This window comes from Aquarana catesbeiana, linkage group LG04 (genome assembly GCF_042186555.1).
Source record: "Aquarana catesbeiana isolate 2022-GZ linkage group LG04, ASM4218655v1, whole genome shotgun sequence".
Classification (NCBI taxonomy): domain Eukaryota; kingdom Metazoa; phylum Chordata; class Amphibia; order Anura; family Ranidae; genus Aquarana; species Aquarana catesbeiana.
Window position 1 is genome coordinate 382,065,690 of NC_133327.1, and position 16,027 is coordinate 382,081,716.

General features: G+C 43.5%; 1 protein-coding gene across 2 annotated transcripts in view; it reads left to right on the forward strand.

The window, feature by feature from the left end:
* Nucleotides 1-2,570: 2,570 nt before the first annotated feature.
* The window catches only part of LOC141140220 (amine sulfotransferase-like), a 121,447-nt gene continuing 107,990 nt past the window's right edge, over nucleotides 2,571-16,027 (forward strand). For both annotated transcript variants that reach the window (XM_073627136.1, XM_073627137.1), the window contains exon 1: nucleotides 2,571-2,721. The gene's annotated coding sequence lies outside the window, so the exon portion shown is untranslated. The remainder of the gene's footprint in view (nucleotides 2,722-16,027) is intronic.

The window sequence follows — 16,027 nt, forward strand, 5'->3', positions numbered from 1 at the left end:
CCGATCGGAGGACCACGGGGTAGCTCCTCAACGCATACCTGACGGCCAGGAGGGCCAGCAGGTGGCTGTAAAAAAAACCCCTAAAACATGGCGTCTGTCCCATAAATACCCCCTTCCCAGAATGCAACTCGGAGGACCACCTCCACCGAGCTTGTCTCCGAAACAGAGGAGCATCTATATACTTCGACACGTTGCCTTTCCAACACTGACTAATGGTAACAGCGACACCCACCGGTCAGCACGGAAGCACACACAACGTCAGCCAAGCTGGAACAGAGGCGAACTTTTAACCTTCAACACCCAATTTACTAAATTTACCTAATCTGCGGTAGATTGTAAATCTACCAGCGCTACACAAGCTTCTGAAGGGACATAAATGGCTTGCAGGTAAAACAGAAAAATGAATGATTATTATACAAAGCTGTTTTTAATATCTATTTAGGGCCCCTTGGCTACATAGGATATTTTCTGGAAAAGGTTACTTTAAAAATCATCAGTTAAGTTCTATGCTGTGCTCTACGTTCTTAGGTTTTCTTTCTTTGTGGTGATTCAGCCTGTAGGCAGGTGCAGTCTGCTTTCTCCACTGCAGATACTGCTCTTCCGCAGTAGAACTGCAGTTAGAGGAGAAGTCAGGAGGAACATAGTCCCTCTGTGGTTTCGTGGGTCACTGGGGAAGCTAGTCCATTGAATGCTGGCACCCCACGTAACTCTAGGGACATAACTAATGGCAGGGAAAGGTTCCTGACAAGAAGGGAAAGTGTAAGGCTCATAACTTCTCTGGACATCTGCCTGCCTGCTTGGGCACAAGACGGCCAGGCTGCATTCTACCCCTCTCTACAGGCACTGTCAGTTTAGCTGAATCCTTCTCTCTCTACATGCTGGAACTGTGAGTGTTCTCGGCCGGCTGCCTTCCCACCGGGTTATTTCTGAACTGTCTCTGCATTATCTCAATACAAGTTCTTTCATTGCACTGGGACTGAGTGTATTTTTGCCTCCAGTGTGCTGCACCCCACCTACAAGCCAGTAAATCTGTTATTTTTAAACTTCCTTTAACTACTTGCCTACTGGCCACATTTATCCCCTTCCTGACCAAGCCAATTTTCAGTTGTCAGCATTGTCGCACTTTTGAATGACAAGTGCATGGTCATGTAACACAGTACCAAAACAAAATGTTTAGCATTTTTTTGAGACAGATAGAGCTTTTTTTTGGTGGTATTTTATAACCACTAGATTTTCTATTTTTTGCTAAAAAAAAGAAAAAATGACTGAAAATTTGAAAAAAAATAGTTTTTCTTAGTTTCTGTTATAACATTTTGGAAATAAGTAATTTTTCTCCTTCATTGATGTGCACTGATGAGGCTCCACTGATGGGCACTGATAGGCTGCACTGATGACACAGCACTAAAGAGCACTGATGAGGTGGCACTGATGAGGAGGCACTAATATGCAGCACTGATGGGCACTGATAGGTGGCAATGATTGGCACTAATAGGTGGCACTGATGGGTGCTGCTAGGCGGCACATATGGGCACTGATGGGCATTGATTGGAGGCACTGATGAGCAGGCACTGATGGGCACTGAAAGGCAGCACTGACTGGCATCACTGATGGGCACTGATTGGCTTTACTGCTGAGCATTGACTGGAATCACTGCTGGGCACTGTTGGGTTGGACTGATAATCAGTGCCCTGATTATCTGTGCAGATCTCCCCTGTGAGGAATGCCGCTGATCGGCTCTCCTCTCCTCACACTCTGTCAGTGTAAGAAAAGGAATGCCGCTAACTGTGATCAGATGTCTCTCCCCAGCCCTTAGTTGTATCCTTTTTTGGGGGTATTGTCACCCACTATTGTGGGTGGACTGTGTGATTCAGGACTTTGATGGACTGTCAAGTTCAGCTCGCGTCTTGATGGACGAGCTTTGGTGTTTGCTATTTGTTTCAAATATGATTCGTTTGTTTATGACTATTTAAATAAGTTAAAAGGAAGTTTATTTAAAAAATGTATTTATAAACTTTTAGCTCCAATAAAGGGCCGCGGCCTAATTTTTTCCAAAGATATTTGTGTTTGTTGTTTCATTTAATTAACACCTTTTATTTCAGGAGATTTGTTGAAAAGGGGTTCTTAGGGGGGTTGCAATCCCATGTGAGTCAGAATCATTTTGTAGCATACCTACCTTTATATGTATGTTCTATATACTGTATGATTGTTCAGTCAGTTAGACCCCTGTTCCCTCAGTAATGCATGTCTTCTATTCTATTACAGATACCATTTATTTAAACACCCTAATTCCACCCCCTTCCCCTCACCATTTGGACTGTGGAGTTTATTAACTATTGTGCAACAGATTTAGTAACCTATGTTAGCTTTGGCATTATTTTGAAGAAACGCATGATGCATAAGGGTGCTTTTTAAATATCTGCTTGTAGTTCACCCTTAAAAATATTATAAAACCCTTAAAAAGCATATAAAAGAAAGTATTGAAGGCAGCAGTAAATTGTACACACAGTGTTTTCTACTACAAAATGTGTTGGGAGCTCATTAGTTAATGCCCAGGCGCTGTAACTGTGGGGAAGGGGGTGGAGTTTTATAATGTCATAACCAATTGGCTAAATTCCCAGTACATTTAAGTAGGGCAGAGGAATAACACTCACTTTAGTGCAACGTGACAGGTTTGCTGTAGACTACGAATCAAGGAGTGAAAAAAGAAGTGTAAGCAGAAAGGTGAGTCTTGTTATTTATGCTGGTGTGTGTATATACAGTATCTCACAAAAGTGAGTACACCCCTCACATTTTTGTAAATATTTTATTATATCTTTTCATGTGACAACACTGAAGAAATGACACTTTGGGGTTGATTTACTAAAGCACTGCGCAGTCAGTAGAGGCACACGGTGAGGCGCAACTCACTTTTCCATATTTACGACATTGTGCGCCGGGAACAGAGCTCGAACACACCATTTACTATAGCGGCCTCAGCGCATGATAGAATGCAATCTATACGCCCATATGGACATGGCGCACAGCATCTCCAATTCAATATTTTTTTATTTTTTTTTAACCTTTTATTGAAAAAATATTTACCATTACAAAGACAAAAGAAGATTGCCAGCAGAAAAAGGAGGGTAACAACATCCCTCTATACATTACAACACATCTTCTACTACTTAAAACAATACATCTGTATTCAAATAAGATTACACTTTTCTACCCATTACCCTCAATAACCCCTGGTAAGTAGAGGTGCGAAACCACTTGTGAGGGGGAGAGGGTGATCCTAGAACCTACTGTCAGAACATATTTCCACTGGTCATCCGATAGTGGGCCGACATCTGCCTCCCATTTAATCCTATTTTTGTTTTCTATTTCGCCCGCTTGAGCCGTGTCATTCAAGCTACCATACATAACAGAGATTAAGCCTTTCGTAGATACTGCATTAACCAGTTTTTCCAAAGATGGCATTTCACACCATATTGGTGTTTTCCCACCGAATTGTGCCTCTAAGGCATGCCTAATTTGTAGGTATCTGTAAAATGATCTATTAGAGATCTCGTATTCTATTACCAGTTCTTGAAATGATTTTAACCCCTCTACCTTGTACAGCTGATTCAAACAGTGAATACCCCTATGGTCCCATTCTTCAATACGTCCCATTTTCTTAAGCTCTCTAAGATTATTATTGTCCCATATTGGGGTGAACTCCGAAAAACCATTATAGTCCAATAATTTTTTGACGTTCACCCAAGCTTTAACCATCAACTGAGTGGTAGGACATTTGGTTTCAAATGAGTCGGCCTCCATCGCCTCTACGATTGTATCATGTTTAGTGTCATTCAATAAGATATTACATCTTGCCCCAAAACCTCCACCCCTATTGCTGCCCCCCACGTGCTGTACTTGAGATGCTAAAAAGTAACAGCGAGGGTCCGGCACATCCATACCACCCTATCCTCCCGGTCGCCGCAGCGTTTGCAGTCTGATACTTGCCGTACCATTTTTCCAAATTAGCTCTCTAAACACACTGTCCAGTTTTTTAAACCAATGCTTGGGAATCCATACTGGAGAGTTGTGAAGAATATATAAAATTTGGGGCAACCAGACCATCTTGATCAAACTGCATCGCCCGGCGACCGAGAGGGGCAAACGCAATCACACCCGACACTTCTGCTTCAGTTTTTTCAAAAGTGGAACTAAATTTCCATCTATAAATTGTCCTGGATTTTTTGTTATATTAATGCCCAGATATTTTATTTGCCTCGCTACTTTAATTTGGGGTAATTGGCTTGGAAGGGGTGCTGAGAGAGGGTCTATTGGCAAAATCACTGATTTTTCCCAATTGATCGACAGCCCAGAGAAACGGCCAAATTCCTCAATTATCCCCATAGCTGCAGGCAGAGAACCCTGTGTGTCCGCCAGGAACAGCAGAATATCATCCGCATACATTGCCACTTTCTCCTCCCCTTTCTTCCTTTTGAACCCCTGTATCCCTTGCGCCATCCTTAAAGCTGTAGCCAGTGGTTCCATTGCTAGGGCGAAGAGCAGGGGTGACAAAGGGCACCACTGTCTCGTTCCCCTACGCAACTGAAACCACTCTGAACTCTGACCATTAACTCTCACCTTGGCCCTTGGGTTTTTATATAACAGGCTCAACCACCGGGCGAACCGAAATTCAGCCAACACCTTCCACATATAATGCCATTCCAGGCAATCAAATGCCTTGGTTGCATCTAGTGAGAGGATCGCTCTGTTACCGCTGTTTGCTATGGGTAGTTGCATGTTTAAATATACTCGTCTTATGTTCGTGCTTGCAGATGTGTCCGGGATAACCCCGGTTTGGTCAGTATGTATTATTTTGGAAATTATTTTATTCAGTCTTGTGGCCAACACTTTTGTCAGGATCTTCACGTCCGAACACAATAACGAAATGACATATCTAAAGGGTTCATCCCCTCTTTCAACAGGATTATTATACCTGCTTCTGTCATGGAGACAGGCAATGTCTCATTCTCCCTCACTCCATTAAATACCTCCAGAAGTAGGGGGAGTAGAACCTCCCCATATTTTTTGAAAATCTCTATGGGTAGGCTGTCAGGGCCCGGTGCCCTCTGATTTGCCATATTCCCCACTACCCTCCGTAGTTCATCAAGCGACAGTGGGGCATCTAGCAAGTCCCGGTCCTCCTCTGCTAGTAGAGTTAATTTTAAATTTTCAAAAAAACTCCACATTACTTTGTGACGAATTATATAATTTTTCAAAATATTTTCTAAATTCTCCAAATATTTCAGAAGTGGCTATTTTATTTAACCCATCCCTCCCTTCAATTGCTGGTACCATACTGGAAGGGCCATTCGCCTTAATGATCAGAGACAGAGCTCTCCCGACTCGCTCTCCTTCGCCAAAAAAGCTCTGTCTCTGAAATAATCTCTTTTTTTCCACTTTCTCCAGAAGTATTCTACTATGCTCATCCTGCCTTTTCACCCATTCTTCATAATTAAGTGAGGTTGGCGTCTCTACATACTGCGTTTCCGCCCTTTTAACTGTTTCTTTAGCCTCTAGTTCTTCTGCTTGTGATAATATTTTAGAATATGAAATATTCTGGATTAGGATTCCCCGGAGATAAGCCTTCAGGGAATCCCACACTATCCCTAAAGAAGCTGAACCTAAATTAGAGTTAATTAACTCTATCAGATCTTTTGTTATTTTCTCTGTGCTGTCCACAAGCTCGAGCCAAAAGGGATTTATTTTCCAGTCCCCTCTACTGCAATACTTCCCCATCTTTATGACAGCAATTACAGGAGCATGGTCTGAAATCCCTCTCGGCTCATAAACTATCTCTTCCACCATCCAGTGCTTCCTCACTACCGAGTACTAGATCTATTCTGGATAAGGTAGCACATATCCTGGAGTGGCATGAATATTGTCTATCCTCAGGGTGCCTCCTCCGCCAGATATCTACTAGCCCAACCTCCCCACAAAATTGTGCTAAAGGACTCTTAGGGGTGACACCGGAGCTAATTCTGGATGGCAACCTGTCCAAAGCATTGTTCATCATCATATTAAAATCACCAACCACTAAGACCGGGATCCCCGGGGCATCTGTCATGAAGCTCACCAGTTCCTCCAGTATCTCCATACTGAATGGAGGTGGTATATAAACATTAGCTAGCACATATTTATTGTTATCTATCAAGCATGAAAGAAAAACGTACCGTCCATATTCATCTATCTTACTCCGGCTGCAAGAGAAGACCAGGCCTGGACCTATCAGGATGCTCACCCCTCTCGAATACGGGGTGTAGGTAGAGTGAAACTGCCTCTGATAGAATTTATGATCTAACGCCCCAACAGTATCCTTAACCAGGTGCGTCTCCTGCAGGCAGAGTATCTCAACCCTCCCTTTATTGGCCACAGAAAAAATTGCCTGTCTTTTGGCTCTGTCCTTTACCCCCCTGACGTTCCATGAGCATATTCTAACCTGTTTTATTAAATCTAGGGGTTTACAGCGGCCCCTTTCAACCATATTTTCCCAACCTTAATAACATTATACCTCCCTGAACTCCACCTAAACTGTGCCTCTCCCAATTGTGGGTCTTACTTATTAACCTTCCTTTTACAAATCCATACACTATATCAGGCTGAACCAAAACCACATCACACAAATTCAACCGTCTGTGCTTACACAAACCCATACCCACCCCACCCTTCACCCTCCACCCTCACCCAACCTTCCCTCCCCTCCCACCCCCCATCCCCCCCCCCTCCTCCCATATCCCAGCCCCCTGCCCAATTCTTCGCTCACCCCCTGAGCTTCTATTGTGACCATTCTAACCTCCTAAGGCAAAGGAAAACCGTGCCACCAACACCCAGTACGAGGGGAGTTGTCCCTATTAAATGTGTATATAGTATTCCTATTATATAACCCCCCCTCCCCCACCCCATTTTCACTCAAAAAATATGTCCCATCAGACCAGAGAGAAGAAAAAAAAAACAAAAAAAAAAGAAAAAACCAAACCAAGAGAAAAAAGGGAGAAGCAAAAAAAAAGGGTCCTGTATTTGTTCAGATTTCTTCCCCCAGCTTTAATCTTCCCTCGTTCTTTTTCAACCCTTTAACCAGGCTAGCGTTTCTACCGGGGTATTAAAAAAACCTGGTCTCCCCCAGGGCTGAAATACGTAATCGTGCAGGATAAAGTAGTGCATAGTTAATTTTTAATTGCTGAAGTTCCCGTTTACATTCTCCGAATTTGGCTCTTTGTTTCTGTAGCTCGGGGGAAAAATCTGGGAAAATTAAGATCCTTGCGCCGTTATATTGGATGTTTCTTATTTCTCTTGCTTTCTGAAGAACCGTAGCTTTGTCCCTAAAATTTAAAAGTTTAAAGATAAGGTGCCTGGGGTACGTCCCTGAAGAGGGGGTTCTAGAGGCTACTCTGTGCGCCAGTTCGATAGAGAAGCTGTCCGTAAATGAGTCTTTGCCAAATTTCTCTTTTAACCAGTCTTCCATAAACTTAATAGGATTGTTACCCTCACACCCCTCGGGGAGGCCCAAAACCCTCAGGTTTCCCCTGCGCATCCTGTTTTCCATACTGTCCATTTTCTGCATACAGGCATTTAGCTGATTTTTCAAAACTGAGACTTCTTGTTTTAACGGGTGTACATCATCCTCCACCTGGCTGACCCTTTCCTCAAGGGCCGTTGTACGGGCGCCAACCACTTGCACTTCTTTTTTAACTTCAAGCGCTTCATTTCTAATAATTTTAAGTTGTTCCGCTAAATCAGTGATTGATAGTTTACTGCCATGAGAATGTCTTTCAGAGACGGCTCCCTTTCTTCTGCTAGCATTGACACTTCGCCTCCTGCTACCGAACCCGCACCCAGAGCAGGTACCCCCTCCAGGGCTCCTCTTGGTGGCTAACATGTTGTTGTACACCCACGGTATTGCTGGCCTTTCATGGAGTCTGATTTGGGGTATGTGCAAAGCGCTCCAGTTTGGCAGCTACCTGGTTCGTTTTCTCTTTGGAGCCAAGTTGGACCGAGGCCCCCGTCCCCTCCTGTGCTGTCCCTTCCTCCGTCCCCTTCTTCCTGGTCATACTGGCGAGACCGCACCATCCAAGCTGTTTATCACAGGAGTACGCACTATACCGACACTATACACCTGCCTCTTGCATTTAAGATGGTAAAGTTTAAGATGTTTTTACCTTGTCCTGGATATCCACAGCCGTATAGCGTACTTTAGGTGAGTATGTGAATCACTTCACCCCTCTTGTGCGGAGAGCAGTGTGTTATATCGTGAGCTTCGTATGCCGCTCTATCTGCTGTAAGCGCTTCTCCCTCTCTCACCGGGAACCGCGCTGACACTGCTGGAGCTTCCTCCAAAAGAGATTTTTTTTTTTTCTTTTTAATCGGGCGCCCCAGCCCCCGCACGCTGCCTCCGCTTGAGTCCGCTCTGCGCCGCGGTACCACCTTCAGGACGCCCCGGGCGTCTCCAGGAGTCTTTCGGTCCACCCTATGCCTCTGCAACCAGCATGGGAGCGAGGACTAGGTCCGGCAACAGCGTCCTCCCTCACCTCAGCATCCGGTCATGTCCCCCCTGACCTCCAATTCAATATTAACTTAAGATGGAGGTGCCAATATTATGGGGTGATGTGAGGCAGTTTAGTAACAATTGCCCAAGGAACAGACATGCCCAAAATAGAATGAGAAAGTAACTTTTTCAGAGATAACCTGCTGCGCCTGCAAGTATGTTTAGAACTACTGTGTGAGATCCATGTAAGCATTGCGCACGCGCAAGTGGCACTTGCGCCCGTTCACATGAGTTTTATACATTGGGCGCCCAAAATCTTGGTAAATGCGTTGTAAAGGCGCACCCCTAATCTTAGTGGAAATATGTAACAAATTTTTTTTAAGCTGGTACACCCCACACTCCTGATCTATGTACACCACAAGCTCCTGATTACTACACTCTGTACACCGCACACCCCTGATCTCTGTACACCACGAGCTCCTGATCACTACACTCTGTACACCCCACACTCCTGATCTCTGTACACCACAAAGGACTCCTGATGTGGGAGGTCTAATGTGAAACAGGGTGCTCTGCTATGAAGGGGGGACTCTGATATAAAGGGCGACTAAGTATAACCTAGCCCTTGACTGTATTCGAGTGTATAAATGGCAGGACTTTTTTTTATTAAGTTTAGATTTATATGAGTGAGCCTCTCGATCATAGCACAGTAAATTTGGAGTTCTTTGTGGGTACAAGAACTGCAGACTGTGTACACATTATTAGCACATGTAGGTTTAAAACTGTATAAAACCCAAAATCAAAAATATAATACATTCCAGCTTACCAATCATTAGATTGTGGTGACTGCATTAGTTTTCTTTTTTAAGTTTTTTCCCATCTGTTTTCACCTGGTAATCTGGTCAGTAACACACCTCCTGTATTAGAGTGCTCCCCACTCTGGATGAAGATGCACAGAGAACAACTTTGGCCAGCAGCTTTGTCAGTCTTGGGGTATGGGAGTGTTAGATGGACTATCAGATTTAGATACACTAACAAATTGAAGCCAAACTCCAGATCACACTTTATAGTTACAGCAAACAGTTTTTTCCTTTCAAGATAAAGGTTTAACATAAGTAAAACAAATCTGATCATTGTAATCACCAGTGCCAGTGGTAAATGGTTTGTCTAAACCCTCTAACTGCTAAATCTGCAGAACAGCTTGTTCTGTTGAAAAACAGCAGACTTACTGGCAGGATTGCTAGGTGAAAATAAAGTAAAGAAACCTAAAAAATAAAATTAATACAGCCATCACATCTAAGAATTGGTAGGTTGCAATATAATAAATGTTTGCTTTTGAGATTAAGGCTCTGTTTCCACTAGTGCGACTTTTCATGCGACTTGGGACTGAAAAGTCGCATGACAAATTGTATCCCATGATTTCCAATGAGTACCGTTCATATCTGTGCGACTTCAAGTCGCAGCGACTTTAAAGTAGTCCCTGCACTACTTTGGTCCCACTTTGATGCGACTTGAGGTCCATAGATACAGGCATTGCTTCAAATCGCGGTAAAAAGTCGCGGTAAAATCGCGGTAAAAAATCGCGCGACTTTGGGGACGCACTAGTGGAAACATAGCCTTATACCACGTTAAGCTGTATTAACCATCCTCCTTTAAGCCACCTCAATATTCATTGCATTTTTTCCACGCCCATCTTTGACACAGTGCACTCCGCATGTCTTCTCTGTTCCTAGGTATCCCTCTTTCTCAAGTTCCAAATTTGGGAGGCATGCACCCGCATCTTTCTTCTGGCACCTTACATCCCCTGGCCACCTCCTCCCCACACTGGCAGAAGAAAGCAGGATTAGGGATGGGACCTGGGAATAATTTTTGCCGTGGGCGGTGGGCGTTGGATGACCTGGATGATGGCCCAGGGGCTGCACCAAACTGGGTCTTTGCCCCGGTTGAAAGAATGCCTAGCTTCGCCACTGTGTGTGTGTGTGTTCATCCAATCATGTATAAGCAAAAATGCTGTTTTTTTTATTTTCCTTGCATGTTCCCCTTGGATCTCCAGTGACTGCACTACCAAGTGCAAAGTGGATTTGCTTTTAGTAAATAAACCCCAAAGTCCAAGATACCTAATAATTTGGGGTGTACACAGCAAAGTGCTAGAGTGCAATTTGCCTAATGGGGACACTAGTTAGATTGACCTGTGTGTCGCCAGGGAAAGAGATTGGTAGGGTTTTACCATCACTTCCTGTTCGGCTGTGGCAGGAAGTGAATACATCTGAAGGAGAAATCGGGAAAATTTGGGAGGTGTCTTCACCTTATCAGGGGTGCAGACAACCCCAAAAACTGACAAGACTTCTAATCCCTCTGCACTCTATCCCCAAGCAAAAATAAGAAAGGATTTAATTTAGTTTAACTTTGCAAAGACACATTCATAAGTTCAACTGTGATGCATGTCAATGGCCCATTTAGACCTTGTTTAATAGAAAACACCAGTTGCCTTTCACTAGAAACATTTGTTAGTCCAGTCCTTGAAATCTGCATCTGCTTTCCTAATTTCAAAAATAAAGTTATGGGCCTGCACCTAGATGCATGACTGCTTTGTGCGCATGTCCCCGTGGCGCAAATCTGGTTCCCGGAAGTGGTGGTCAGCACACAGGAATGACATCACGCCCCTCCAGGAAGTTGCTTGTACTGCTGCTAATTTCTTCCCACCACCATGCCCCACTGACTGTTCTCTGAGGAAGAGATGATCCTTATTTGCAAATTAAGATCATTTTTTATTTCTTTTTACATGGGTTGGTGTTTGTGCGTATGTCTAAGCCCAGGTTCACACTGAGCTGCGGGAATGAAGCCGTGTGAGTTCAGCTGAACTCATACAATTTAACATCCAGCATGTCAGTCCTGATTTCGGCCGCAATTTCAGAGACATCTGTGCAGGTTTCTGCACAGATGTCAATGTAAATCGCAGCCCGAAATAGCAAAAAGTAGTACAGAAACTACAATCGGTGCAGCGCCGCAGATGCCGCATCACACCGATTAGGACAGTGCCATTGACGGCAATTGCCACCGATTTGACATGCGACTTGATGTATTAAACTAAGGGCAATCAGCGCAAGCAATAATAAATGTAAAATGAATAAACATTCAAGCTGAACACTATAGGATTCACCAGCCTACAGAAACAATTTTTAAAACGAAATGAGTGCAGCGCAAATATTGAATGAAATGTCCTTTGTAGTCTTATAAACCAAGCAAACTGATCTTGGATGGAAAACGCTGATATAGTTCCCACAAGCGCCAATAATCACCAAACCTGTAGTTAAATGCGCTTACCAGACAAGGTGGACCCCTTAATTATAGGAGGTCATATGAGCCTGGGTTCCTTAGGAACTGATTACGACCTGGATCTCTTGAGGACTTCAATAATCAACATCCACCAGTAGTCAACTGAAGATTGGAACTGGTTAATAACATCGCTCTGTGGGTTTCATAATTAAATCCTCCAATATGGTATACCATGAGGTAATGACAAGTATAGATCCCAAAAACAGAAAAAAATAGAAGAAAATCCTCTAAGTGTAAACCGTATGGCATTTATTAAAAGTAGGTTAAAAGAGTGGTAACATGTAAAAAGCGCTAAGCAGCGCAACTCGATACGAGAGAGCAGTTCAATCAGATAAAATTCCACACCAAAACACAGCCTGTTCGCGTCCGAACAGCTGAGAAGGCTGCGGGTGACGTCGCAGGTAAAGCTCCGCCCCTGTACGCGGCGTTATGTCCATAGGGACTTCATCAGAGAGGGTGGAGCTAGATCGTCACCCTGGGTGTTAATAAAGTCGCCGACTGTCAGCAGGGAGTGTCTGGTGACCGGAAGGGGAACCGCTCACCAATTTACAGGAAAAGCTGTATGTAGACACCATCCCGGACATGGCTAGTATTGATTTTAATAACAACAATGGTAGAGGATAATAACCCAGTCTACACAAGCACTCAGAACTTAACTGTGGTTAAAAACAACCTAATTCAGCAAGTTTATAGCAACATTATGTCAAAAATGAAAAAAGTTCAATTTAGAAAAAAAGGTAAAAACTAAATGTAAATTTATTTAACCTGTCGTTAGATTTAAAAAAATATTAAAAACTAAATGTAAATATATTTAACCTGTAAGCACCCGCAGCGTTCTCTTACAAAATGTGTACAAATATTAAATACATAATATATATAAAAAGGCGTATATATACGCCTTGTCTATTATCCATTATGGTTTTGTTGTGTGGTGTATATTTTAGTTTGCGCCACATTATTCATATCCTTTACCATGCTATATATACGCCTTTTTATATATATTATGTATTTAACATTTTGTACACATTTTGTAAGAGAACGCTGCGGGTGCTTACAGGTTAAATATATTTACATTCCATTACTTCCTGCTTCAGTGTGTGTGTGTATTTGTGTTTTTATATATATATATATATATATATATATATATATATATATATATATATATATATATATATATATAGGGTCTTGTGTCCAACTTCAGAGAGAAGTTGGGTAGATGCCACACTCCCAATTCTGGAGGCATAATAATGGTCTAACACAGAGGTCTTCAAACTACAGCCCTCCAGTTGTTCAGAAACTACAATTCCCATCATGCCTAGTCATCCCCGTACTCCTGGAGTCTATGGGTGGCTATCCAGGCAGATGACCCTTTTCTGCGCACACAATAATTGACTGCCGTTTCTTGTCTGTCTTTTATTGGCACGTTGCAGATTTTAATATACGTGTGAATGACACATGTGATATGCGGTAAAACTGAAAACAACAAGAATAATATAACATTACAATACAATAGTAAACATCACAAAAAGTCAAAACATGGCTAATTCCTTTCCCTAATAGCCTGTGAAGGAGGAAAGAGAAGATTGCTTACCTCCAAAGCCATGGATGGGGAGAGATAGCATCTAGGCTTCTGCCATGAGATTGAACATACTAATCCCTATGGCTGTTTCACTTCCTGAATAAAAAGGATGTGACGATTTTTACATCACATCCTTAAGTGGCTGGATAGTTTTCTTATAAACTATATTAATGTTTGGCCAGTAGGTGGCGCAAGCGTAACAGCGAACCTAGAACAAACATAATTTATAGCTTAATAATGCAACAACACAATATACAAATTAAATGACAACGTGAATTCTCTTTTCTGAACCTCAGGAGAGAGAAAGGTATCCTGGAGACACAACACTCCCCGTCTGGTGTTAACCAACGCCACTAATGCCCCGTACACACGGTCGGATTTTCCGATGGAAAATGTCCGATCGGAGCGTGTTGTCGGAAATTCCGACCGTGTGTGGGCTCCATCGGACATTTTCCATCGGATTTTCTGACACACAAAGTTTGAGAGCAGGCTATAAAATTTTCCGACAACAAAATCCGTTGTCGGAAATTCTGATCGTGTGTACACAAATCCGACGGACAAAGTGCCACGCATGCTCAGAATAAATAAAGAAATGAAAGCTATTGGCCACTGCCCCATTTATAGTCCCAACATACGTGTTTTACGTCACCGCGTTCAGAACGATCGGATTTTCCGACAACTTTGTGTGACCGTGTGTATGCAAGACAAGTTTGAGCCAACATTCGTCGGAAAAAATCCTAGGATTTTGTTGTCGGAATGTCCGAACAAAGTCCGACCGTGTGTACGGGGCATTACAGTGTCATTGGGGACTAGTAGAATCAAGTCTGATATGGGTCAGAGGAATGACTTTACTTCACCCTGTTTGGAAGTCTTAACTTCGACCTTCTTTACATGTCTGTCTTTGCTTGGGAATGTCTGTATGATAAGTCCCAAAGGCCAGTGATTCCTGTGTGTTTGGCAGTCTTTAACGAGCACATCTCCTGACTTCAGGTCCAGTTTGTTAACTTGCCACTTATTTCTGAGATGTAGGGTTTGGATGTAGTATCTCCTCCATCTGTCCCAGAAAGTGGCTAGGCATTGCACCTGTCTCCATTGACGTCCGAAAGGGTCTTTATCAGTAAACTCTCCATTTGGAGCACTGACTGTGTTGGTTTTTTAAGTGAGTAGAGTTGCGGGTGTCAGCAATATAGGGTCCTCTGGATTGTTAGTAACTGGGATCAGAGGTCTAGCATTTATGATGGCTGAGACCTCAGCCATTAAAGTGGACAAACACTCATGCGTGAGTCTGGCATTCCCCATTTGAAGGAAAATAGAATCCAAGATCTTGCGGGCTACGCCTATCATATTTTCCCACACACCACCTATATGGGAAGAATGAGGAGGGTTAAATGTCCAGGTACATCCCTGTTCGTTGAGATACCTTTCCACGTTGTTGTTGTCTAGATTGGAAAGTATCTGAAGTTCCTTGACCGCTCCAACAAAGTTGGTGCCCCTATCGGAGCGGATGTGCTTAACGGACCTCTAATGGTAATGAAGCGCCTGAGAGCGTTGATAAAGCTGGAAGTGTCCATTGATTCAATCAATTCTGCGAACAGCTCGAACAGTCATACAAGTAAAAATAACTGCCCAGCGTTTGCTGCTGGCGTGACCTCCCTTGGTTTGGCAAGTGGTAACAGACCAAGGACCGAATACGTCAAGGCCCACACTTGTAAAGGGAGGATCTGAGTTAAGTCTGTCAGGTGGATGGTCAGCCATCTTTTGGGTTTGTAAGAGTCCACTGAGCTTGTAGCAAGTAACGCAATTAAAGATACACTTTCTCACACATCTTTTTGCTCCTATTATCCACATTCCAGCAGCCCTCAAAGCTCCTTCAGTGAATAGCTGGCCTTGGTGTTTAACTTGACTGTGATAGTGTTGTACAAGCAGGGCAATGACGTGATGCTGAGCTGGGAGAATGAGAGGATGCTACGCTAGGGTAGCTTTGAGGAATGGATCGAGTTTCCTTAGGTCGCTGTCTTTAGGGATTGGTTTTTCGTTGTTAATACATTCAATCTCCCTAGCAAAGGTCTCTTGTTGCACAGTGTAGAGGATCAGACATTTTGATTGCTCTAGGTCAGTCACTGAGTAGGTATTTTTACAGCGATGCCAGCCTTTGCAATTAGTCCTCTTCCCAAAGGAACAGGCTTTGTGGGATAAGGAAGAAATGGCTCTAATGAGTGATTTCCTGGGCGTGTCCAAGATGGCGACGGGAGCGGACGTGTTTTAGCTCCGCTCCGCCATTTCGGAACATTTATCCGCCATTCCTGCGGCACCGGACATCCATTCGCCACACAAACCACCTCAACCTTCACCCCTGAACCCCTCTGCCCATACCGGGCTACAAACGGGGGGGAGCAGTGCACCGACAGTCCCAAAAACAAGCTGGGACTGCACACCACGCTGGAGGGAAGGCCGCAGCTATCCCTCACATCATGGCATCCCAGCAGGTGGAGGTGAGTCACGAGGCTGTAGCTCCACAAGCCCCTCCAGAGGACATAGCACTCCTGGAAGCAATTAATGGCTGTAAAATGGCTTTGACTGAGAAAATGTACAGTGTA